The sequence below is a fragment of the Anabrus simplex genome, chromosome 4 (genome assembly GCF_040414725.1).
Source record: "Anabrus simplex isolate iqAnaSimp1 chromosome 4, ASM4041472v1, whole genome shotgun sequence".
NCBI lineage: Eukaryota > Metazoa > Arthropoda > Insecta > Orthoptera > Tettigoniidae > Anabrus > Anabrus simplex.
This window is the reverse complement of record NC_090268.1, coordinates 144,271,427-144,297,039: the sequence shown is the minus strand read 5'-3', so window position 1 is coordinate 144,297,039 and position 25,613 is coordinate 144,271,427. Positions and strand designations below refer to the sequence as shown.

Sequence of the window (25,613 nt, the reverse complement as noted above, 5' to 3'; positions counted from 1 at the left end):
TGGATTATAGCCAGAAAGTTTGTTTCCAGTTGCCCCCTTCTCCTGAACATCATTATAATAGTGCCGACCCTCGGCACCCTTAACAGCGTTGAAGCATGACCACTATGTCTAATGCTATGTTTATTTAAAATAATGTATTAATATCGTTGTGTTTTTACCGTCCCGCAATAATGTGTTGTTCCAATTTGTCGAGGACTCCACCGTTCCCTTGTGTGTTCCAGGGGTTGAAGTTGACATGGGCCTTGTTACGAACGTATTATTTTAATTATTTAATTAGGTGTGTCATTGCATGCGGTTTTTTCGACCAATTTTCTGACAGTGGTGTTTTCTGTGGTTAGAAAAAACGAGGGGTGAGGTTTGCCTGCGGGCAGTGCGCTATGTCAAGTGATGGAATACTTGACATTGACATACGTTCATCGTTGATAGTTGTTTGTATCTTACTCTATAAGAGATGGGGAATTAACCACAAAGGCAACCGTTGTGTTCAGGTTTATGTTTATCTCTGGAGACTAGTCTGTGTGTGGCGGAGACTGCTCAAATCTTGTCCTTTTATTTCCGGTGTTACAGTCCGTCACTGTTGTATCTGGAGAGTTTTAAAACGCAGAAAATCACACTGTATTTATTGGTCAGCCAATTCCAGCAAATGAATCCAGCACCATAACGTCCGTAATCAGTTAAAGCTAAGCGTTTAGACTGTAATTTATTTATTTATTTTCGGCCAGCTATGGCATGGCATTTGAACTGTTTTCTTCTTTTTTTTTTTTTTGCCCAGTATCCCCACATGAATTTTCCGAGAGCTTCCAATCTCATTAGTTCGCTTCTTGCCTGTTTTGAATTTTGGCTTTTTCTGGAAACCTCGGAATCCTCGCAGGTTTATTTCAGAGGATCACATTTCAGGATGTTACCACGTGTAATTCCATTTCTTGTGCTACCCATTTCCCCCTTTGGTCATCGTATCCAGAAAGTAAGTGAACTCTACGGTATTCGTGTCAGGTGACCATAGAAAACTATTTTCCTTTTTCGAACGGTGCCCGTTATTTTTTTCCACATGTGAATATAACTCATGGCTGTGTCTTTTTCTTTTTTAATTGGCTTTACGTCGCACCGACACAGATAGCTGTTTTAGCGACGTTGGGATAGGAAAGGGCTACGAATGGGAAGGAAGCGGCCGTGGCCTTAATCAAGGTACAGCCCCACCATTTGGAAACCATGGAAAACCATCTTCAGAGCTGCCGACAGTGGGGTTCGAATCCACTATCTCCCGGATGCCTCTTTCTGAACTCGCCATTTTCTTTGACTGGCCCCAAGGCTTACCTCAGGATCTTTCTTTCCTTGGCCTGTAGTTTTTCTACCAAACCTTTCTTATTCACCATGAGGCATTCTGCTGTGTACAGAACCGCTGGTCGAATGATTATAAGCTTTGCGTTGAAGGACGCTGATCGTTTGTTGTAGATGTCTTTGATTAGTTGGTATGCCATTTCCATCTTGTTGATCCTGGAATAAAAATCCTCTATCCACTCCTTGAAGTATTTGAACTTGCCTGGTTTATTCTCCCGTGCTCCACCATTAGTTCTCTGGGCACCGACATAATTTTCGTTATGATCGCATTTTCCTCAAAGAGACCGGCCTTGGCCGCTTGTTTTGAGTTGGTTGGTTTGTTTTGGAGCTGTGCCAGTGGAATAGGAAAAGATCGGCATAATAAATGCAAATGCTAGACAATCGATTGTTACGTTCATACTCTTGCAGTCCAGTCTAACACCTTTTTCAACACCTTATTTTTTCAGCTCTTTGCGCCACTCGCGGATAACTTTCTCAAGCACACAGTTGAAGGAACGGGAAAAGGCCGATGTCCCTGCCTAACTCCAGTCCTGAGTTCAAAGATGTTTGAAATATCTCCTGTAAATTGCACCTTGGATGCTGTATCCATCAGGATTTATTGAATGATCGCTCTTATTTTATTATCCAAACCCAGTTCTTTCAACATTTTGATTAAGGTGGTTCAATGAGTTGAGTCGTAGGCCTTCTTAAAATCGACGAAGGCCACCACGAATCTCTTATTCCTCAGTTTCAAATATGTTTCCCAAATCTCGCACATTATCTTAGTTTTATCGATCGCCTATGCATATTTCCAGAGTTCGGCGGTCATGGAATAATAATAATAATAATAATAATAATAATAATAATAATAATAATAATAATAATAATAATAATAATAATAATAATCCAGAGGATCACTGCTGCCGCGCTGACTTATTCATCAACCGCTGAGAGAGTTTTTTTTTCATAAATGTCTTACGGCTGGGCGTCATCTGAAAATTTGCATCACGAAATTAGCGACATGGAGTTCTCACAAAGTGCTTTGTTGTTCTCGAGTGACTGGATGATTTTTCGGATTTCTTCTCTAGGCGTAGAGATGAGTGGAAGAGTTTTCTTCGAAGGTGAATTTAGATTTTGGGTGTTATTTATAATAAATTAATTGGGCCGAATAACCACCAAATACGTCACCAGAGATTTTCTGTAAGCCAAATTGACCCTTTCCCGCTCGTCGGATATCTCACTGTGTCTCCTTGGGATCCAGAGGCCAGTACTCCACCATTTTCCCACAGAGAAATCTCTCAAATTACCGTACAATCTGGGAACCGGAGTGGCGGCTGGGATTGACTAAGCCGACCAGCGGCGCGGGAAGAGGGGAGCCTGCGGGGACTACCGGTTCTGACTTTGTCTCGCAATGCCGTTTCTTTCTTGTTTCATTGAAAGCAACGCCTGTGTGCAAAATGAGAATAAATGGTGTAAAAGTAACTGTACCAAAGGTACACCTAGTCCGTGCATTTTAAGTAGGGCCTTTTAGAAGGCCATCTGTTATATGAACAGTGAAACTCATTGCTGAAGAAGTTTCGAACTTTATCTCCAGATTACTCTACTGTCGAATTAAGTGCTCCCTCTGGTGAGAGGATGGACAATTAAATTTCAAGAGAATTTTTGTATTCTTAGGTTTTCAAAATTGAATTGTTTGTAGATTGTTTTCGGTGTTCTGAGGTTACTAGCACCTCTATCTCTTCCCGTCTGCTTAAAATTTTAGCCAATCAGGAATTTTTGATATTTATTGAACCAACCATTAGAAACTGTGGGTGTGTACAGGGTTTCGGCCCAGAACCTTCCTCTCCGCTATGAAAGCTGGGACCTTTTGAGCCATGTTGTCTTTCGATCGTTCTAGTCAAGAGGTTTAGTGTGTTCGTAGAGGAGGCAGGGGGCTACCCTTGTCTATCTCCGGAAAGCTCACCAGCTCAGGGTAATGGCGGTCATCTCTTAATCATGTAATAGTTTCAGGAAGCTAACTTGAGGGGAGGGTTTCAAAATCCTTTCTTAATGTAAAATTCTATCTTCCTATGTAAATTTTCAACCTAGCCTAAAGACCTTAGTTTAACTTAGGGAATAAACAGTGTGAACCCTATGACTATGATTTCGTAAAACTTTTAAGATTTATCTCTTCCTTTTGTAATTTAAATTTTCTCTCCATCTAGTCACCTCCGTAGTATAGGCTTAGCCTCTGTAAATTCGGATCATAAGCCCACATAGGGTTTTTAGAATTTTCAAGTGAATTTCAAAGGAGTGCAAGAGTTCGTCTCCTAACATTTTGTTTTTCGGCCAATAACTTTCATCTTTTCTTTTTCTACTAAGGCCAGGTAGAATGGGCGTTTATTGCTCCTGTTAAAGTTTAACTTCCAGTTTAAATGTAATTCAGGCTGTTGAGCGGATAAGACAGTGGAAAAAATGTTAGTATTGACCTTATGTTAAAGTTGGACTGTGCCTTGGAGAGGCTTGAATCTTGTAAATTTTGGAGAGTAGCATCTTGTGAGATTTAAGTGTGTGGAGCAAAGACGCTCTCTTGAATTTAGTAAATTTTGGAGCTCAGTCTCGCAGTGGATTAATTTAATGGAGCAGTGGTGCTCTTGTAAAAATTTGTAACTTGGGAACTTCAAGCTCATTTAGTTAAATCGTTGTTGTCTGATTGTTCTAGGCTTTTCTTACGTTGTTTGTCGAGCTCACGAGCTAACCTTTGTCTATCTAATTGGTATTTTTCATCGTTCAACAAAATTTAAAATCTGAAAAGAAACAAAAAGCAAGGAAAGAAATAAAATTTCGGATTTTAGAGTTTTAAATTATAAATAAATTAAGTTATAAATTATACTTTTCTCTGTCCGCCCATTCATGCCCGCGCTATCTTACACCTCTGTGCTCCACGGTGTCCCCATAATAATAATAATAATAATAATAATAATAATAATAAAAGCCGAATTATTCTATTCCACATCGAGTGTTTATTTACGATTCGTATGTTCGTACAGAATCCGCTCGTGCTGTTCAGAGATTATATCAAGAGAAATTCCGAGGTGTTCGAGTTCCAAGACGTGAGACGGTTCATAGATTGGTTAATTAATTTCGTGAAACGGGAAATGTTAGTAATAAGAAGCGAAGAAGGCAACGTACATTGCTGATAGAAGGAAATATTGAACACTTTGGACAACGCTTGAAAAATTCTCCTAATTTATTTGCCATCTTTCTCAGCAAACGGAAATTTCGTACAAAGGGCTACGAATTTACGAAGTTAAAACCCTATAAATGTACTGTTGTACAAGAACTAAAACCGGGTGATCTGTGCATGAGATTAGATTTATTGATTGGATTTTGAATTAAGCGCATGTCGGAGAAATTGATCCCAATCTCATTGTCTGGCTTTACATGGGAACGTAAATTCTCACATCAGGTGAAATTGGAGTACCGAAAAATACATTCTGCTATATGAATAACCTCTTCATGACGAGGAATTAGGGGCAAGTACTTTCAAAGTTCATTAGTGGACTCTAGCATGCCCCCGTATTGCTCGGTAGGTGGGAAGCGATGATTTTCCGGCCTCTGCCTCTGCCTCAGCTGCGGTTCTGCGGTAATTGGATGACCTGTCTTGTCTTAGGAGAAAAGTTGACTAAAAACCTAGCAGAACTGGTGCAGTGAGTTTACAGATACAACGGTACTCTGTAAAAAGGAAGTGAATTCGTTGGATAAAATTATAATTACCTAGACCAGTCTTTTTTCCTTTACAGGAATGAAAAAGTGGGTGGACTTCGGGTATTTTATTCCTAAGTTGGATGTAACCGGCATGGAGGTAGCGGGAATGATTACTAGCACGAACAGTTGAAAATATATTGTGAGGAAGATGTTCTTAATGAGCAGTTGAAGACTAAGATCAGACTGAAGTTTGTGCATCGAGTTGTGCTACGGTGTTTTTTTTTTTGCTAGGGGCTTTACGTCGCACCGACACAGATAGGTCTTATGGCGACGATGGGATAGGAAAGGCCTAGGAGTTGGAAGGAAGCGGCCGTGGCCTTAATTAAGGTACAGCCCCAGCATTTGCCTGGTGTGAAAATGGGAAACCACGGAAAACCATCTTCAGGGCTGCCGATAGTGGGATTCGAACCTACTATCTCCCGGATGCAAGCTCACAGCCGCGCGCCTCTACGCGCACGGCCAACTCGCCCGGTGCTACGGTGTTTGCCATGTGAAGAGAATGAAAGAGGTTACTTTTTCTAGGTGACTAATAGAATGGAGTGTAATGGACACAGAGAAAGACCTGTTAAGACTGTTTTTTCTCTGTTTTCATTGATTGCAAAGCCGCCGTAGGTCATACATCATAGCACAGTAGCCTACTGCCATGCTGACTACGATTTGCCCCTAACACGAAGTATTACAACCAGCAAAGATTTCGAAGTATGACATGTGGGTACAAGAACAGACCGCTGTATTAGCTTGTGATTAGAGATTGTAGAGGCGATACATTCTTCCTTGAGGCTTCCGATTATTATTATTATTATTATTATTATTATTATTATTATTATTATTATTATTATTATTATTATTATTATTATTATTATTATTATATCCATGTGGTAATTAAGCACTAGAGGCTACGAACCTACTACGCTGGCGTAGCAGGGGGAGAGGTGATATTCCCATGTGGCGCGTCCCAGGTGGCGGATAGGGGTGTCCTATCCGGCTGGCCGGCGGACTTGAGCGAAATGAAATAGCTCTCGCGGACCAAACACACATCCTTCTGTGAGTGGGGGACTCAGGCGAAGAATACATCCACGGTATCCCCTGCCTGTCGTAAGAGCCGACTAAAAGGGGCGACCAAGAGGTGATCGAATTAGAACCATGTGACTACTTGTAATCAGTACCACCACGCGGGGAACACCATGGGTCGCCTTTAATTGCGCATAGTACGCCTATGTTAGGTACACAGTAGGTTTGTGATTAGTAGCGACAGTGTGTGAATCAGGGTGAGTTTTACAGTACCTGTGATTAGTACCACTATATGAGCGACACCATGGGTCTGCCTTACTTATGATCACTACCCACTATGTGAGGAACACCACGGGATAGTACGAGTCCCTGTGGTTAGTACACTTATGTGCGGAAGACCATAGGTTTGCGTTGCCTGTAAACGGCGCCGCAATGTGAGAAACAGCGTAGGTCTGCATTACATGTGCCGGCGAGTCTACGCTACTTTTGATTAGTACCGTAACATGACAAATACCATGGTTCTCCTTTCCTAGCGATCAGTACCATTATGAAGTGCCGATGACCTGGATTTTGGACCCCTTCAGACTACAAGCATCATCGATTCATTGTTGTGCTTTAGAAGCAGTCCCTTGGTCAGTAATACTCTTCTTCAACGCTAGTTTCTGGGAATGTGGGGCATTGCTGGTCGGATCCGCGGATTGTTTTAAATTCACATCCACCCACCCATCCATCCATCCGTCCGTCCGTCCGTCCGTCACGTTTCGAATTCTGGTCAGTGGATGATTTTTGGACTTTAAATTGTCATTACATTTCGTCTCATTTTATACCATTAGGTTCGATGACCTAGATATTAGGCCTCTTTAAAGAAAAAGCATCATCATCAAGTCCTAGAAGTCACGTTCAAATGTATGTCTGTTATCTCAAAACGAAGCGCGAAAGTGAATGTAAATTAATCGTGTTAGAACCGAGTAGTTGAGAAGAAAGTACACCATAAAGCACTTCTTACAGTGTTAATCGTACAATTTTAGTTCGGATTCTTACCGTGGCCGACTGAGCGCGTAAGCGTTCTGAAAGTAATTACTGTATTTCCTTTTCTGTCCAGTAAATAGCTTTATTCACAGCTGTCCCTTAGGGAGATGAAACTGTTGAGTGATGAGCCAGTCTGGCGGAATGATTTCAGATACTGAAAAATACTGGTACAAGTTTCCTTCATGCCGTATCAGCTTGTTTAGAGACCACTTCTTTAAGGGAAGCTATGTATCTAGCCTTGTACTGTAAAACTAAAAATGTTGCATGTTGCTATACATTCCTGTGCTCTAAAGCTGGTCAACCAAGAGTGTTCGGTTTACCTAACTACTGGCTTCAGTGAGTCCCGTCCGTAGATGCAGAAGGCAAGTAGGTTATAACCAGCCATCCGTAGGTAGATTCTCTTCCACGTTCATTCTAGCTATTACTCACTTAGCGAGGAGCTATTGCCCGCTTGCATTCCTTCCAATCAGTAGCTCTCTACATGGCGAACAGCCTATGGATATTGCCATTATATTCAAATTCATTGAACCTGGTCACAATTCCAAGTAGGCTTCAGAGGTTCTGCTATCTTTTCTCGTATAGATCATTGTAGCTAGCCAGCTATCACTCGCATAACAAGGAGCTATTGCCTACGTGCATTCCTTTCAATCAGTAGCTCAGTACAGTGCGAACAGTACTAGTAGTGGTAGTGTAACGGCCGTGCGGTTAGGGGCGCGCAGCTGTGAGCTTGCACCCGGGAGATAGTGGGTTCGAACTCCAATGTCGGCAGCCCTGAAGATGGTTTTCCGTGGTTTTCCATTTTCACATCAGGCAAATGCTGGGTCTGTACCTTAATTAAGGCCACGGCCGCTTCCTTCGCATTCCTAGGCCTTTCCTATCCCATCGTCGCCATAACACCCATCTGTGTCGGTGCGACGTAAAGCAAATAGGAAATGCATAGATATTAATAGCTGGCTATTGAATTTCGCCTCAATGTATCAAGTGAATGTACACTTTCACTACCTAAGAATTTTACTGGTACGAAAAATAACTCCTACAAAGACAAAATACTGGCACGTTGGCGTCTCCGAAAACCGTAAGAGTAGTTAGCGAGATGCAAAACCGTAAAATTGAAAAATTATTATCAACATAGTTCTCCTCGACTCTTCTCCGCTAGCGTCAGATAACCGCTGGGGAAAATGTCTTATTTGAATTCCGGAAACACGTGTCCCATTCCTAGTTCTATTTCAGCACGAGTTTTTGAAGGACTTTTTGTTGTGTGATGATGGCATGTAAAGATGTATATCGTCGTATATGTATGTTTCATTTCATCGTCGTTAATGTTCTACAATTAAGTATATTCGTGAATGTTAGGGCAAGCAAGACATCATACAGCCCTTACACGATACTGAAGGCCCTGTTTCCAATATTTTTTTTAAAGAAATAAAAGCAGAGAAACAAGCCACAGTAGTACTGAGATCGCCTAAAGGAGCCCAAGATTTAGAATGTGTATGAAAAAAATCTGTGTAAATATAACTGTATAATGTAAGCAGCATTAAATATGTTATTAATTATCCTATCTTAATGCATTCTTTGATTGTCGCCATATTCAACATGCCACTAGCACTATAATAAAGTATTGTAGAATACTTGTCTCTCCGCTCACTCTACTGCTTACAGATCTGTTCAAATTATTAGACTCAACAGACAGGGCAAGCACTTTTCTTACTTCTCTTTCCAAAATCATGTTGGAAAACATATTTATATTAACAAAACTAGTATTTTAGCATAACATCAGTCCCTTGCATAAGTTGTTTGCTGTTTGGAGGTGTCTCGAGTTAATCTAGCCCACTTTTGTCATTTTTCGCACCAACTCCATAACTTCATACGTAAAACTTAATCAACCTACAAAATTACTACTACATTCTTACAATTAAATCGCTGAATGCGACTGAGCATTTTAGTACTTTGTGTGGTACCTTTACATTGAATGACACTCTTTAGCCATTTTGGCATGCTTGTCACAAAATTTACGCACATGTCCTTCAGTTCCACATCCATATACCAAAGTTTGTTTATTTCTGCAATCAGCGATGTTTGATATCCTGATATCCTTGTCCTTGAAAAACTTTGTGACACTTTTGACCTTATGACAGGGTGCACTATCATGCATGAATATGAAAGAGCCATCATCAAACCATTCTTCGGCCTGAGTTGTTCTTCAAGAACCCGTTGGTAATTGTCCTGTTTCATTGTCCCCTTTACAATTTGAATTCGTCCAGGCCCATATATGGACATAACACCCCCCACCATCACTGCAGTTGGGTGTTTCACAGTCTGTTGTATGCACTCCAACTTGTACTCCTCTCCACGTCGACGACGTACCTATCTCGAACATTCTTCAGAAATGCTGAAATACGACTCGTCGCTAAAACACACTTTCTCCCAATCATCAGACCAGTGCTGAAGTCCTTTTGCCCATTCCAAACGTGAATGTGCCATTGATGGGGTGATCTTCAGGGCAATGTACGGTCAGTAAATAACGTGAAGTAACCTCAAGACCTCGGACTCCCCAAGATAACTGTAACAGTGAAACACTTTAAACCGAAGAGCCAACAGGTGAAGACTAAATACAAAAGGCCGGGCTGAGTGGCTCAGACGGTTAAGGCGCTGGCCTTCTAACCCCAACTTGGCAGGTGCGATCCTGGCTCAGTCCGGTGGTATTTGAAGGTGCTCAAATATGACAGCCCCGTGTCGGTAGATTTCTGGCACGTAAAAGAACTCCTGCGGGGCTAAATTCCGACACCTCGGCGTCTCCGAAGACCGTAGAAGTAGTTAGCGAGACGTAAAGCAAATAGCATTATTATTATTATTATTATTATTGTTATTATTATTATTATTATTATACATACAAAAAAGTAGCCAATCTAACAGCCTTCCAGGAAATCGCTCCAACATTGGAAATTATTCAAAACGACATAACCAAAGGCAACATAAATGAGGCAACCCAGGAGATAGAAAAGGTAATACGAATGGGAATGGTAAAGATTGAGGACAGGACGAGGAAAGCAAATCATGGTTTGATCGAGAATGCTATATTCTTCGGAAAGATATTCTTATAGCTCTCCACAAAGCAAGGCGCTCACACAAAGAAAGCGAATTTCATATCTACGCAATGAAGAGAAGAATATATAAGGCTTTATTAAAAGAAAAAAGAGAAAAACATATAGATGAAGAAAGAGAGAAACTCGTTGAAGAGGCAAAAGTAAATCCGTTTATAGCTCTAAAACCAAGAAAGCCGCACTTCCCTCATGATATTGCCATAGAAGACTGGGAAGAACATTTTAGGAAAGTGTTGAACACGGACAACTTATCTGTAACTACAGTAGATAATATCGTACATGGAGAACAAAAACTCTTTCAGGACTTCACCGAAGAGGAAGTAAAAAATTCCATAAGGGACTTGAAGGCTAAGAAAGCTGCTGGAATTGATGGCATTTTCAACGAACATATACAAACTACAGAAAATATACTAACAACGTGGACATCGCTCTTCAATAAGTGCGTGGAAATGAACGAAATCCCTGACACCCGGCGACACTCAATGATGAAGATCTTACATAAAGGAAAGGGAAACACGAGTTGCCTAGATTCGTACCGTGGAATTGCCTTAGAAAGCAATATCTTTAAACTGTTTACCAGGTTACTAACAACGAGACTGATAGAAGAGGTAGACCACGCCTTACCGGAAGAGCAATTCGGCTTTCGACGAGGGAGATCTACAATGAATGCGATAAAGAATCTGATTGACGACATAACGGATACCCTCAGACATCCAAAAGGGAAACTTTACGCGATCTTCGTAGACTACAACAAAGCGTTCGACCTAGTGGACAGGAAAAAGCTACTGAAGAAACTGTGAAACATAATAGGATATATGAATCCTTTAACGAACATCATTAGGACCATTCTTGCTTATAATTACATCTCTGTAAACGATAACGTTTCTATCTCGAATTCCATAACGCAGATGAACGGAGTACTACAGGGTGATCCAATGAGCCCCATACTCTTCAATATAGCGGTCTCAGACCTAATACCCACTATAAAGATCGAAGGCGACGAGGTACATATATACTTGTATGCAGATGACATGGTACTCGTATCAAAAACACACGAAAAACTACAGGCTGCTTTCAACAAGCTGATCATTTGGGCAGAGGACAATAAATTCAGAATTAATCGACAAAAGACGGTACAGATGATCTTCCGCAAGGGAGGCAGAACAGCATTAAAAGAGAAAATTCAGTATGAAAATGGAGGAGAAACTATGCCAATAGTAAACAACTTTAAATATTTGGGCATTGCATTACAGACGTCAGGAACTACGTATACCAGGCACATCAAGGATAGAGTGGCTGCGGCCGTAATAGCAATGAATGACATCTTTATCTTAAGCAAACTTTCGGTTGAAGTCGCTATGAAATTGTTCCATGCAAAAATATCTCCGATAATGACGTATGGACTAGAATTGATATGGAAACATCTCCCTAAAGGAAATATTCGAGATATTGAAAGTGTAAAAGCAATCTACATGAAAAAGGAACTATGTTTGTCCAAATTCACTCCTTCAAGACTATGTTACGAGCTGACAACAGAACTCTTCTATACAGAAGAACTACGTCACAAACTAATATTGCGCTCTACAAGTGCATTCAACCAGTTACAAACAGAGCTGCAAACCAAGAAGGGAGATATATGGGAAACATTTTACACCACAGAGGCTGTGGCCAGTATGGATTGGATGAAGGCAAACTATGAACTCAGGCACATAGTGACTAGATTAGCAACACACGGTTTTCATCATCGTGTGTGTGCTAACAAAACTTTTCACACCCCGAGAAAGGAATGTATATGTATACTGTGCGAGAAGACTTGCGACTTATATCATGTGGTGGCGTGTACTAAAAGACAGATGGGACTAACCAAATTCTGTTTGATGTAATTAGTCATGTAAACATATTTTAATGGCCATTGGCTGCAGTAAAATCTTTATTTATGGGGTGATCTTCGCATTCTTCCTTGGTCTGCAAGATTTGATGCCCTCAATACGCAAGATTCTCCGGACACTTATAGAAGGAACAACTGCTCCATAACCTGCCATTTGAATGCTCAAGTCCTTAGAAGTGCATTTTCTATTGAGAAGAGCCAAATTTTTTAGTGTTCTAATGCCTCGTGGAGAAAGATTTGATTTTCGCCCACACTTTCCCACTCTATTTTGATGTTGTATTCTACCTCAATTCTACACTAATTCTACTCACTGATTTTTGACTTAAAGCCACTTTACGTGCAATTTGCCTCTGTGAATACCTTCCTTCACTCAGCAGAGTATTGACAACTGCAACTTTACGCGGGGAAATGTCTTTGCCTTTCCCCATTATCAAAAAACAATCCGATTATACGGTACACAGCACTAGAAGTTGGAAAGAAACAACTGATTGAATAAAACTGTATTAAATCGCTTCAAAATTAAATGGTTAGAGATACCTACACTTCCCTAGCAACAGTATAATCCACCAACAATGGCTAAAACTACACTATTTCTCTGTTGTCTGAAGCAAGAATCCAACTGCTACTTGCAGTCACAGAGCAGGCAATGATTCTCCCTCCAAAACAAAATAGCTGAAGGTCGTAACAGAGTTGTCAACAGCTTGATGCATTCATAAACTGTTTGGGAACTGATGTTGCACATGTTCACCAATAATCTGACAAGAAAAGTCCCTTTTATGAAGAGGTATATAAATATATTTCAGAATAGCATGAATTTGTCTGTAGAGTCTAATAATGTGAACAGATCTGTATGTTGACCGGGCACACTTGCAAAATTCCACACCGAGACTCGTCTGCAGTGCGTTAGAATCCTGCTGAGGAAGTCTAGTTCAGAGCTCATGGGGACTGTTGGTTTTCCTCATCATTATCGTTCCTTTGACCTGTTCTTCCCTCTTCCAACACGGAAGGATACATTACCAACATCCGTCCGTTTTCTTATCAGCATTTGCTTCACTGCTTGTCCAGCATTGTTTGTTTAGTTGACGAAAATAAAATTCTGGTATTCTGAGTTGTGAGAAAGGCGAGAATAATGAATAATTTGTCAGCTGTCGGACTACAGACCGTCTGATGCAGTGTCATTTAGGTAGCCTGCGTACCCATTTCGACGTTCTGACTATGCTGCAGTGCTCATTAGCTTCGATTAGGAATGGCTAGTGAGACGGCTTTTGTTATAACAATTTACTATTGAACTGTTCAGTATTGTATAAATTGTATTGTGAAGTACGTGAACGAAATAATAACGATAATAATAATAATAATAATAATAATAATAATAATAATAATAATAATAATAATAATAGAATGATTTGCGTAAATAATATCGATAAAGTATCATGTCTGAATATTGCTTATAATTTTGTTATTGTGAAGTTTCCTGAACTGTGTGAATTTCTACTTGTTTTGTTTTCCATTCATCAAGAAGTTTGGACATTCTCTCATAGATGACACTACCAAAAACTATGATCATGTACCCTGGTGGGTGGTATAAGAACTTAAAATTCAAAGAAGTTTTGTATTCATAAGTTATTTTTATTGATGCGCATTTATTTTTGGGTTGGCAATATTTCCCTTTTATTTCCGCCAGTTTTGAATCTAGCCAGTCCCTAATTTCTGTAATTAATTTTCTACCAATCACTGTCTTCTTTTTCGATGTTGAGTGTAACTTTTAAAGTGGCCAATAAAAGTGAGAGGGTGTGGCTAGTTTAATCTTGAATGGTCTCGAACTTTCCCCGAGGGTTTATAAACTGCAGATTTTCACGTCTCTGGGCCAATTGATCGTCATCTTATCGAGTGTGTATGTCAAGCAGGAGGCGGACGGCCTCTTCTTCAGCTGCTAGAACTTCAAGGTAATAGCCATATAACATCTTTGTCTTGCTAGCTCCGCAGCTTAACCCGACGGAAAGGTCCGAATCATTAATTATGTAACCTACCTTTCAAAAAATGTAACTCTCTGCCGGCTAATGTAAAAACTGCATAAAACCATAACTGTAAATTGGGGATAGAGTGTGAAGTACCCTCTCGAGCTCCCCTTCATTTTGGTCTGAAGTGCTACGTTTTTGTAATCTTTCGTTTCTGCAATGTATATTTCCATGCGAGCAACCTCAGTAGTGTGGGAATAGCCCCTGTTTCGTCGGCCAAGCGCCCTATAGGTTTTAAAGTGTTTTTGGAGCTCAGTCTTCGACTCCGTTCAAATTGTACTCGGGCCGTTTATTTAACCTGTTCTTTTTTTTACTACGGCCCTGTAGGTTGGGTACTAGATACCTCTGTGTAATGAGATTTCTATTTGTAAATAGTGCCTTGTAAGGCCAGAGATTATTATATTTTCATGCAATGTTGCCTTGAGTAGGCTTGGAAAACTGGGAGCCTGTTAGCTCTTTTTCAGAGTAAGGTTACTGTATGCCTCTTGAAGGCTAGATGTTGTAATTTTAGGAGCAAGTGCTCTTTGAATTAGGGGATTTCTGCCCTTGTATTCATTTTTCCTCTTTTGTAAATTTGAGCTTGGAGCTCAGGAAAAGTAAAGCGAGGGCTTGAAGCTCACGATCTGTTAAAACCACCAATCGTGTCTTTCCTACACTTGTTTAATGATTGCTACTTGTACCTGTAAAAATGGTTAAGTTTGAAATTTTTGAAAATATAACCTTCAGTTTAAGTTTTAAATTCAATTCTTGACATTGTAGTTAGACCATTCATCCCGGCACCGTCTTTCACCTCTGCGATCCACAAAAATCCCCGGAACAATAATAATACCGCGCGCGCGCGCGCGCGCGCGTGTGTGTGTGTGTGTGTGTGTGTGGTTTTTTTTTCATGCTATGGGAGAACGGTTGGACATTTTTCAACCAAACTTTATTCAGCATTTAGACTCGACATTTACTAGGGTTCTTGAGTGTGAGTTGTACGCTTCAGATTGCAACAGATTATGTTATATTACCTTTCGCGAGTAGTTGGTTCTTAATGGACATTACAGCAGTTTATTTTAATAGTACAATTTAATTTGATTACAGTAATTAATATTTAGTGAGCCTTCAACTACTATATGCCTTGCTTTAACGTGCCGGTAAGTGTACTGACAGCGTCCATCTTCTTTCACTATCAAATTTACTGTCCGACTCGTTGGCTGAATGGTCAGCGTACTGGCCGTCGGTTCAGACGGTCGCAGGTTCGGTTCCCGGCCGGGTCGGGGATTTTAACCTTCATTGGTCAATTCCAATGGCTCGGGGACTAAGTGTTTGTGCTGTCCCCAACATCCCTGAAACTCACACACCACACATAACACTATCCTCCACCACAATAACTCGCAGTTACCTACACATGGCAGATGCCGCTCACCCTCATCGGAGGGTCTGCATTATAAGGGCTGCACCCGGCTAGAAATAGAAACAACGAAATTATTATGAAATTTACTAACCGTGTGTTCCGAGATTCTACAGTACTCTGCTGGTTAAAGCGACAAATACAGGTTAGTGCCTGAGTGAAGTGTTCATAATTTTCCCCCTATATGTACCCGTCTACGAGCTCGTTTACACGAAGCCACCATGGACGCACCACCTGGTGTTCGCATTATTTCAATTGAGCCTTCATACGCGGTGGTGGTTGCGTCGTTTGTAATATGATCGGAACGCCGTTGGTAGGTAGGGCGTTTTTCTAGTCGCCACCGTATGTTTACGTGGGCTCAAACAGAACTCTTCGGATAAATCGTGGCCTTTGACGCGACCAGATTTTACGTTGTTACAAGTCTTAAAATGAACACAGAAACTGAAAATGATAATTTTGATGTGGATATTTTCAATACACGAACTCCAATCGAGGCCTACTTTGTGAGATATGAATACCGACGAATATTCACATGACGATCATTTTTCTTAACTGCAGAGAAATGCTCATGCGTAGAGAGGTGAAAATCTTGTCAGAATTTTGTCGAAAATCAAGATACAGTGTACGAAATATGGCCTTTCTTGATCTGTCTTGTAAGGTGAGACAACCCAAAATCTCCTGTTTCTCAGATTTCGGCAATTATGCAATCTCTTGTACAAATAAATAAAAGGTACTGGGTGGCGTGAGCAAAATGGTCATTCTGTGAAGGAGCTCTACGGTTATATTGGATCAGTGGGCCACCTAGACTTAGTTTCGGACTTGGCTGGGGGTGTGACCAGATGCCCTTCCTGTCGTCACGTACTATTCCGAATTCACCGGAATTCCTTGAAAGATGTGATACCAAGGAAGATTTCCTTCTAAATTGATTAGTTGTAAATTAGTAGGCAAATTAAGAAGATATCACCTGTTTTGTTCGTAGAGATGGTCGTACATCATTGCAGTGCGATTTGATTGATTGATTGATTGATTGATTGATTGATTGATTGATTGATTGATTGATTGATTGATTGATTGATTGTGGATACGATAAGGGGCTTAGTCGCTATCTTCTTACCAAGGCGGGAAACACTGTGTTACCTGAGGGTGAGTGCGATTCGATTCAGACCATCAAACCAATCGTAAATCCGTGGCAAAATTGGGAAACAAAATAGACGGAAGACTCCTGTACCTATCTTGCCCATAACGACACACCCGAATGTTTCGATTTTAAACTAATATTATGGGAGTAATTATCTTAGGATTATTCATCTGGACATCGTCCGAGGTAGGGTCTCAGTAGAGCTAAGGTAGCCCCTACATGTCGTCACGATCAGCCATCAATGAGGTTGGGGCTTCAGGTGGACATTTTGAAAGTATCAGTTACGAATTAGTGGCGTCAGAAGACTCAAAAATGTGTTATGCTACCATTATGGGGGTTAACTATTAAAAACATAACCCTCCTTTAGAAAACGAATACAGATCTTGTTTATACCTTCCGTGGCTAACGAGATATGTCACGTTAAATTACAATCTTGCTAATTTTACACCTTCTAACCTTCGCTTTTGTGTAACAACTAATGTAATTGACCGAAGATTTTGATTTAAAATGTCACCTCTCTCTAGACCACTTATTGAATGCTACGGAGTACTGACCATCAACGTATTTAACACAGGAAAATGCCTATTAGCCATTTGTTCGTATGTTTTCTGTTTGAAATTACCGCGTAAACATGTTGATATTTGTCTATTGGAATATAGATCATGTATTTTGAATTACTTTGTAGCCTGTTATTTATGAGTGCAACTTGATCCATGTTTGTACGTGCAGTGGAAATGCAATTCCATGGAGCTATTTAGTTTCTTCCAACCTAGTTATGATGGAAACTCATCTAAATTGATATCTCGTTTAATAATATCATTTGTAGAGATTACTAGCTGGCGGTTCTAGTCTTTGCCTGCAGCTACAGAATGCGATTCGTATTTCAATTATTTAAATTAGTTTCAGTCGAGTTGTCTTCCTACATCATTGTTGCACATGCCATCTACTTGATTGGGGACTGCATTGTGATGGACTATGCAGGTATGATGACTAAGCAGTATTGACTGCAATAGTTTCTCTGTTTGTTGCAGGTCCTGTGGAATGGCTTACCTGATGACACACCAGTTCTCTGAGGTATGTAGTTCGTAATATTTTTCTGAATTGCTAAAAATGCCTGTTTTACTTAATGTTCACTGTAATTATCTTAACCCGCAATGTATGTAAATAAAGGTTACAGATCTCTTCATAGAGTTATGAGGGTATTTAGGGGTTGTACGGATATAAAGGAGAGGTTTTGTAAGTCACTGGTAAGACCCCATTGAGACTATGGTTCTAATGCATGGGACTTCACAAGTTGCGTTACGTCGCACCGACACACATAGGTCTTGTGGCGACGATAGGATAGGAAAGGACTAGGAGTAGGAAGGAAGCGGCCGTGGCCTTAATTAAGGTGCAGCCTCAGCATTTGCCGGGTGTGAAAATGGGAAACCACGGATAACCATCTTCAAGGTTAGAACCCACTATCTCCCGAATGCAAGCTCATGGCTGCGCGCCCTTAACCGCACGGCCAACTCGCTCGGTATGCATGGGACTCTCACCCGGATTACTTGATTCGAGAACTGGAAAAGGTCTAGAGGATTTGCAGTGGATGATTTCCAACAAGATTAGTGTTATTGAAAATACTGCGTACTTTGGGCTAGGAAGACTTACGAATATGGAGATGAGCTGCTCGACTAAGCGGTATATTCCGAGCTGTAATAGAGAGATGGTGTGGAGTGACACTAGTCGACGAATAAGCTTGAATGGAGTTTTAAAAGTAGGAAAGATCGTAGTATGAATATAAAGTTGGAATTCAGTAGGACAAATTGTGGCAAATACTCTTTTATAGGAAGAGGAATTAGGGATTAGAATAATGTAGCAAAGGAGGAAATGTTTGATATATTTCCAACTTTGAAATTATTTAAGGAACGACTAGGTAATCAATTAGGACATCTGCCATTTGGACAACAGCCCTAAATGCAGATCAGATGCGATTGATTTGTGATTGTGTTATGTAGCAAGTGTCTAATAATGAGATGAGCATTGTAAATCCCAATTACGAACGTTTCTATCAACTTCTCCATTTTAAGATCTGGCTAAAACTAAGGATATCTGTCGGGTGTGTAAATGAGGCATCATATTTTGGAAATTAACGAATCGTAACCGCAAACTGTGTTTTTGTAATCGAAATAATTGGAGGATTATTGCTTGACTAAAGTCAAGTTTTGTGGTTAACCGACAACATAAAACTTGAGAAAAGATTAAAGTGAAGTGAAATGGTAGCTGAAGCATGATCTTCTGCGAGGGAGCTGAAATCATACAGTCTCTCCTCCTCCGGGACTTGGAACTTAACGTAAATGTATTCCTTAATCGTTGATTAAGTTTACCTAATATAAATCCAAATAAAATATGTCTTAAATTATCAGATGCGTATGTTCAACCCTTGCCCCGTTGCTCTAAGGGATCGGGTATGAAGTGAGGTAAGTCTCCGTAGCAAGTTTTTATGACCGGATGCCCTTCCTGACGTCAGCCTCATAAGAGGAGTTAATGAGATGAAATGAATGGCGTGACATGTTATAGTACGAAGGGAGAGGATGAAAGTCGGTGCCTGTACATAGCCTACTCCTGTCTAATAGCTCAAGGCTTAACGTCCTCATCCGACGGACGAATCACCATCAACAGCGGAATATGCTCTCACTTCATATGAACTCTGCGGAGAGGTTTGGAATTGAATTCTGGCTTTTGGCTAAGTGTCACTTGAGGTATTCATCCAACTGGTCGAGATAAAGGCTACCGTCGACAAAATACATACTAAGCAACTGTCTTGAATACAACCAATAGCTTCATGCACCCCTAGAAACTAATTGACATAAGCCGTAAGATTAATATAAACAAAGCCTGTACTTCTTTCGCTTTTACAGAACACGGCAATGTGATGTTGCTGTCATCTTCTTTCCTTTCACTCAAATTAGTTACCGTACTGCATTGTCGTACTCATTTTTTTCTTACATTATCCTGTGATTTTTATATTTACCTCTTTTTCTCCTATATTATTTCAAATGACATAAATAAATACATAAATAAACAAATAAATAAATAAATATTGTATACTGCTACGCCTCTCAGCGATCAGTCCGAAAGTTCCTATGGACAAAAGGAGCATCCTGTAATTCTCTGTAAGGAGGTTGTTTCGAAATAATCTCTCATTTGTTGCTTTTAAGAATGGAGGTTATTTCTGGACCAAATCGGGTAATTTTGGTAAACATTCCGATATTTAATACCAAGTATTGACAGTATTGGAGTAGTCAATATAATTTAAAGTAACAGACACTTCAAGCCTACCGTACTCTCATTTTTTCAATAATTCCGAGTCTTCTGGACGTAATATTTCCTGTCTTTTTCAAGTACTTGAAAACGTGACTTCTGATCTTGGACCTCTTCCACGAATTTCAATTGGGTTTGAGGTATTGAAAACGGATGCATCCACCTTCAGTTAACATAATAAATCCTGGACGAAGATCTGCACATACCGGTATATACTAAGTACATGGGCATGCTCATTTAGATCTCTTAGGGCCGGTATTATAAGGAGGGTTTAAACTGAAGATTGAGTTAAACTGTAACTTGAGTTTAAACCTATGTTGATTCTTATAACGGCCGGCCTAAGTTAAACTGAGGTCAAGAAGGAAATATACGATCTTGGTAGCAGTGACTTACGGGAAAAGATGACTGTCGATAATGGTTTGCAGTGACTTGCAAGAAAAAATGACTATCGATAACGTTTTGATTACTTCTTGTAGGTAAAATGGCGGATTAAAGCAATAAACGTTGCCCTAATTTTACTAGTAAGGAAATAGAATCGATTGTGCAGTTAGTACAGAAATATTTATATAGTCCGTGAAACAGTGGCCTTATGAATTCCTCCGAAGTCTCCCATTTTAATACACATACTACGGGAGCATAAAACCGCAGTGCTATTAGTAGCTGACTGGGGGTTCTACAACATGATTTCTGAAATATAAGGAAGTTACTTTATTTTCTAAAATTTATACTTTTGACATTCAAACCGTTCAAAAAGTCATTTTTATATTCTTACCTTTTCCTTACATGTTTTATTCCAGCACAAATTTGCTGAAATATGGTTATGACAGTCTGTTTTGTAAGCCTAAACCTATTTAGAAACTATTTTTCATTCCATATATGAAGGTTACGTCCCGTTGTTCGGAAAACTCGTAGTGCCCATGGTCTTCAATAATTTGAACTACTTCTTCGTCATCGCTTAGTATTTATTCAAACACTTCAAAAATATCTTCCAGATCCATTCGTTTTGCCATGCTGTAAGGTTATGTATTCTTAAACTTCAGTTTAAACGGTAGATGAGTGGCAGTAAAATTAATCTCTAGTTAAACTTAAGATTAAGTTTTATAATACACGACTAACTGATAAACCGAAGTTTAAACTGAACCAACAGTTTAAACCTCTATTATAATACCGGCCCTTAAGCTCTTTACATAAAGTTACTACTGCTATTTTATCTACATAAATATCTCGTCACACTTTTCAAGCTTTCGGCCTAAATGTCACTAGAAGATTGAATCTTCCCACGCTTTGAAGGGTGTCTGTCAGGTAAGTCTTCAGCCCGGAGGCTGATTAGATCCTCAAATAGCTGGTTTTGTTCTGGTCTGTACTAGAGGGATGTAAAGATTCTGCACGTTCAGACAGTCTCTCTTTAGAACCGACGATTGCCTTTTATACATATTTATTGAACGAATCAACTTCTCGTAATTACGGGTTACCACAATGGACAAGTAAAGCTTATCAGGATACAGAATGTTTTATTATATAGAAATATAGCAGTATTTTTTTTTTTTAATTGCGAAGGTCGAACAAATGAAATCTCAGGATGTGTACAGATTCACGTACGGTGGTGGTAACTATTATTTCATTGCTGTTCATAGGCAGCTAGAACTTCTTCCAGAATTCTATGAACAAGGTAGGTATTGTGCCACGAGCACCAACAATTAGGCCGATAATCTCTACTTAATTCAGCTGGTATTTATTTTTGTAGAACGGTATGGTGGGTGCTTATATGTTCAGCTTTTCAAGGTGGACTTCAGTAGGCCCATTGCCCGTTCTATTCGGACTTTCATTTCTTAATTTTGTCCTGCCTGAGAATATAAGATGTGATTTCTTTTTTTTTAAGACGGAAGATACCGATGCAATTGAAGTCTTAGGTGTCCCATAAGTTCTCAGTGAGGCAATGTCATTCTGGTTTTTCCCCATCAATAGAGACAGTTCCCGATGAATTAGTCCTGTTAAACCTTTCCAAGTGAGATCTTCAGGAGACATTTTTTGGGGGCAACATAACGATAACTTAATATTATCTATTAATCATGGCACAATCGCTTTGATTGAGAGAACTGTTAATCACTTGCGTTTGTTCGTGATATATATTGTAGATAATTAAATACACTAACAGTTGTATTGAAATGAAATGGCGTATGGCTTTGAGTGCCGGGAGTGTCCGAGGACATGTTCGGCTCGCCAGGTGCAGGTCTTCCGATTTGACTCCCGTAAGCGACCTGCGCGTCGTGATGAGAATGAAATGATGATGAAGACAACACATACACCCAGCCCCCGTGCAAGCGAAATTAACCAATGATGGTTAAAATTCCTGACCCTGCCGGGAATCGAACCCGGAACCCCTGTCACCAAAGGCCAGCACGCTAACCATTTAGGCATGGAGCCGGACAACAGTTGTATTAACACTCGACCTTTCGAGCATTAAGATTGGTGGGGGAACTTGAGTTTACCAGAACAACAAACTGAAAATCACAGTAGTAGAAACAGTGGTGGGAGATTGTGATTATTGTTTAATTATAATAGTAGTAGTAATAACATTACGTGCAGCAGGTGGGCCGAACATGTCCTCGGACACTGTCGGCACTAAAAGCAATGCGATAGATGGATAAAAAATAAACAAATAAATCAAATTAGAGTTCAGATGTTTAGGCACTCATAGTGGTCAAAATAGGCGGACACAAATGTTAAATTGGTGACGTGAGGATAGGAAAGGTTAAGGATAGTAAAGGAAGTAATTAAGATACGCGACGGTAAGCAAATAGCAAAAATAATGTGCCTGGTGTGAAAATGGGAAACCACAGAAAACTATCTTCAGGGCTGTCGACGGTGGAGTTCTATCTCACTATCTCCCCTATGCAAGCTTACAACTTCGTGACCCGAACCATACAGCGAACTCGCTCATTTTTAAATACACTAAAATATTGTTTCGTTCAGTGATTTGTTTGTTTTGCATAATTTAAGTTAGTACTTCTTATTGTTTATGCGCGTCCCATTTTTTACTTCTGTTGTTAGATAAATAACCAAGACGGATTTCTGAATCTGATAGAAACACGTGTATCTCTGTTGTGAGCTCTGGGAAGGGAGTAAATGATTTTGTACGAGTTTCTGTCAGTAAAAATTAGAACATGGCATCGGTCGAATTCGAAAACGTGGATTCTGATACTGAGTTGCCTGGTAACAACACGTCAGCGTGCAATTACATTTAGCGATCTTGACTTTCCATGATGTGACCTCGGCGTAAGAAACTCTTTTATTTATTTCTCCCTGTGATTACTGGGAACGTACATTGAAGAGCACTTATCAGCCAATTACGAATTTCCCTTTCTTTGCGTCTTTAAGTTATAATAGTGCCATACTCTACAATGCCATGTAAGGGGATTTGTTTTTATTACGTTATCTTTTATATTATGTACGTTTGTATAATGTTAACTGGAAGTAGATGATACTAAACAACCGTGTGTTTGCCAACTCTCGTACTCGTTACGTAACGTAAGTACTGTTTATAAGAATGGAACACGGCCGTGATGGCGAAGTGATATTGTTATTGGCTTTCTATCAAGGGGGTGGGGTTCGAATCTCCGGCAGTGCATATCGTCGGCGGGCTTTCAGGCATTATCGTGGGTGATTGTCTTGAGCGGACCTCTAGCAGACCGGCTATACGGCTAGATCTACTCCATAGACGTAAGGTGAATACGGGTGCCTCTGTTCATCGGAAGTATTTCCAGGACTTCGTTCACCAGTATCCAGACGCGCGAATTGTCTTCACGGACGGTCCTAAGATAAGAGACAATGTTGGGTCCTCGTTCGTCTCCGATGATGTCAACACCAAGATCTTGCTTCCTAGAGTCTGTAGCGTGTATACTGCGGAGCTCATCCACATCTTAGAAGATCTGCAATTTGCGCTGAATCACGACTAAAAGCACGTTACTGTGTGTCGACTCATTGAGTTCTCTGCAGTCTGTTGACACCTGCTTGTCGCAAAACCCACTGGTGCAGCAGATTCGTGACCTTCTAGCCAGGTTGTGCGATGTTGGTACCTTCGCGTGGCTTCGAAGCCACGTTGGGATTGCGAAGAACGAACTTGCGGATCAAGCTGCAGAAGAAGCGGTTCGTTTACCACCTAGAGCTATGAACGCACCTGCTGGGGATAGTTCTCATCTACGTCGAACCATCTTGGCGTCCTGGGGAATCTGAGTGGGTAGCTGTCAGAATTCCCAACAAGCTGGGAGCAATGTAAGGAGACAACTGCCGTGTGGCGGTCCTCTTTCTGGCCTTCACGGAGAGAGGCCGTAGTTTTGTGTTGGCTGAGGATAGGTCACGGAAGATCTACAGACTCTTACATCCTAAAGAGGACCCTGCTCGCCAAGTGTGTTTTTTGCCGGAGTAACTGTGGCCCACATACTCTGTCTGCGGAAGACACTCCAACTCATGCTAGCCGATGACAAGAATACTATTGATCTGGTCATTCGCTTTGTACGTGAGAGTGAATTAATCAAGAGCATATTCATGTCAAGTGTTTTGTTACTCGTGGAACTTACGTTCCTTTTTGATGTATTTGTGTCCCTTTCGGCGTAATACAACAGTTTTTGTTTGAATTTTAAATTCACTTTTAGATTCCCCAGTTGATTACATAGTTGTATTTTATTTTCCTTTATGTTTCCACTTAATTTTTTTTCAGATAGGGTGGTTACCTAGTAATACTTCCTTTAAATCAAAATTCATCACCCCACCCGGGGAATGCATTTGATTTTTTAAAAAGGAAAAGGTAGTCCCTGTGGTTCAGATTCCGATAACAACTCTCATATAAAGACTAGACCTACAAAATTGCTTTAGTAAGAATCACGAAGCAAATTCTGGTTACGATTACATTCGATACATACTGTAGACTGTAATTAACATTCGTTGAAGGCATGAGGTTTTTTCAGGGTTTCAGTAATGTGCGACTGTTTCTGGAGACTGAACTATGACTAACAAGAAAGGATGTGAGCCTTATTTCCAGCTCCCAAGCTATTTAGGAGCAGAAGGGAGTACTTATCTCTTTCTCTTTCTCTTTCTCTCTCTCTCTCTCTCTCTGCGCATCATCGGGACCTGATTACTTCTATAAAGACAGTATCATCCATCAACTTCCTTCTTTAGACTTTCTGAAAAGCATCCTACTTTACAGTGACGCTAAATAAGATAATTATTTTATTCTGTACCACACGTCTCGCCATCTTCTCCTAACAGAGTTTTACATTTTTTCTGAACTCTCCAGCTGAATTTAATTTGTTATAGATAAGATAATTTAAAATGATTGTCTGGGTTTAAAAAAATGAAATCCGGTAAACAATAAGAATGTTTTATTAAACAAACCCAGAAGTTAATTATTTTTAGAACGAAAATCATTAAGTTGGCCGCCAGGTAGCTGTAATACAGTGGTTCTAACTACGAAATTAATACATCTTGGTTTCTCAGCCGTCGAATTTCTGAGAGCTTCTCTCTGTGAAGTTGAAGCATGTTACAAAATCATTCTTCTTATTTAGAAGATGCTCCACGGTTTCATCTCCTCCCCTGCCGAAAGAGAGCAATGACTTTTCATTGGCCAGATCATAATCATCATCCAATGCGGTTTAGACTGTCAAAGCCTCTT

General features: G+C 40.2%; 1 protein-coding gene across 3 annotated transcripts in view; it reads left to right on the top strand.

The window, feature by feature from the left end:
• Positions 1-25,613, top strand: part of Mef2 (myocyte enhancer factor 2) — a 778,785-nt gene that overhangs the window by 232,494 nt on the left and 520,678 nt on the right. For all 3 annotated transcript variants that reach the window (XM_067145247.2, XM_067145245.2, XM_067145246.2), the window contains one exon: positions 17,674-17,716. The gene's annotated coding sequence lies outside the window, so the exon portion shown is untranslated. The remainder of the gene's footprint in view (positions 1-17,673; positions 17,717-25,613) is intronic.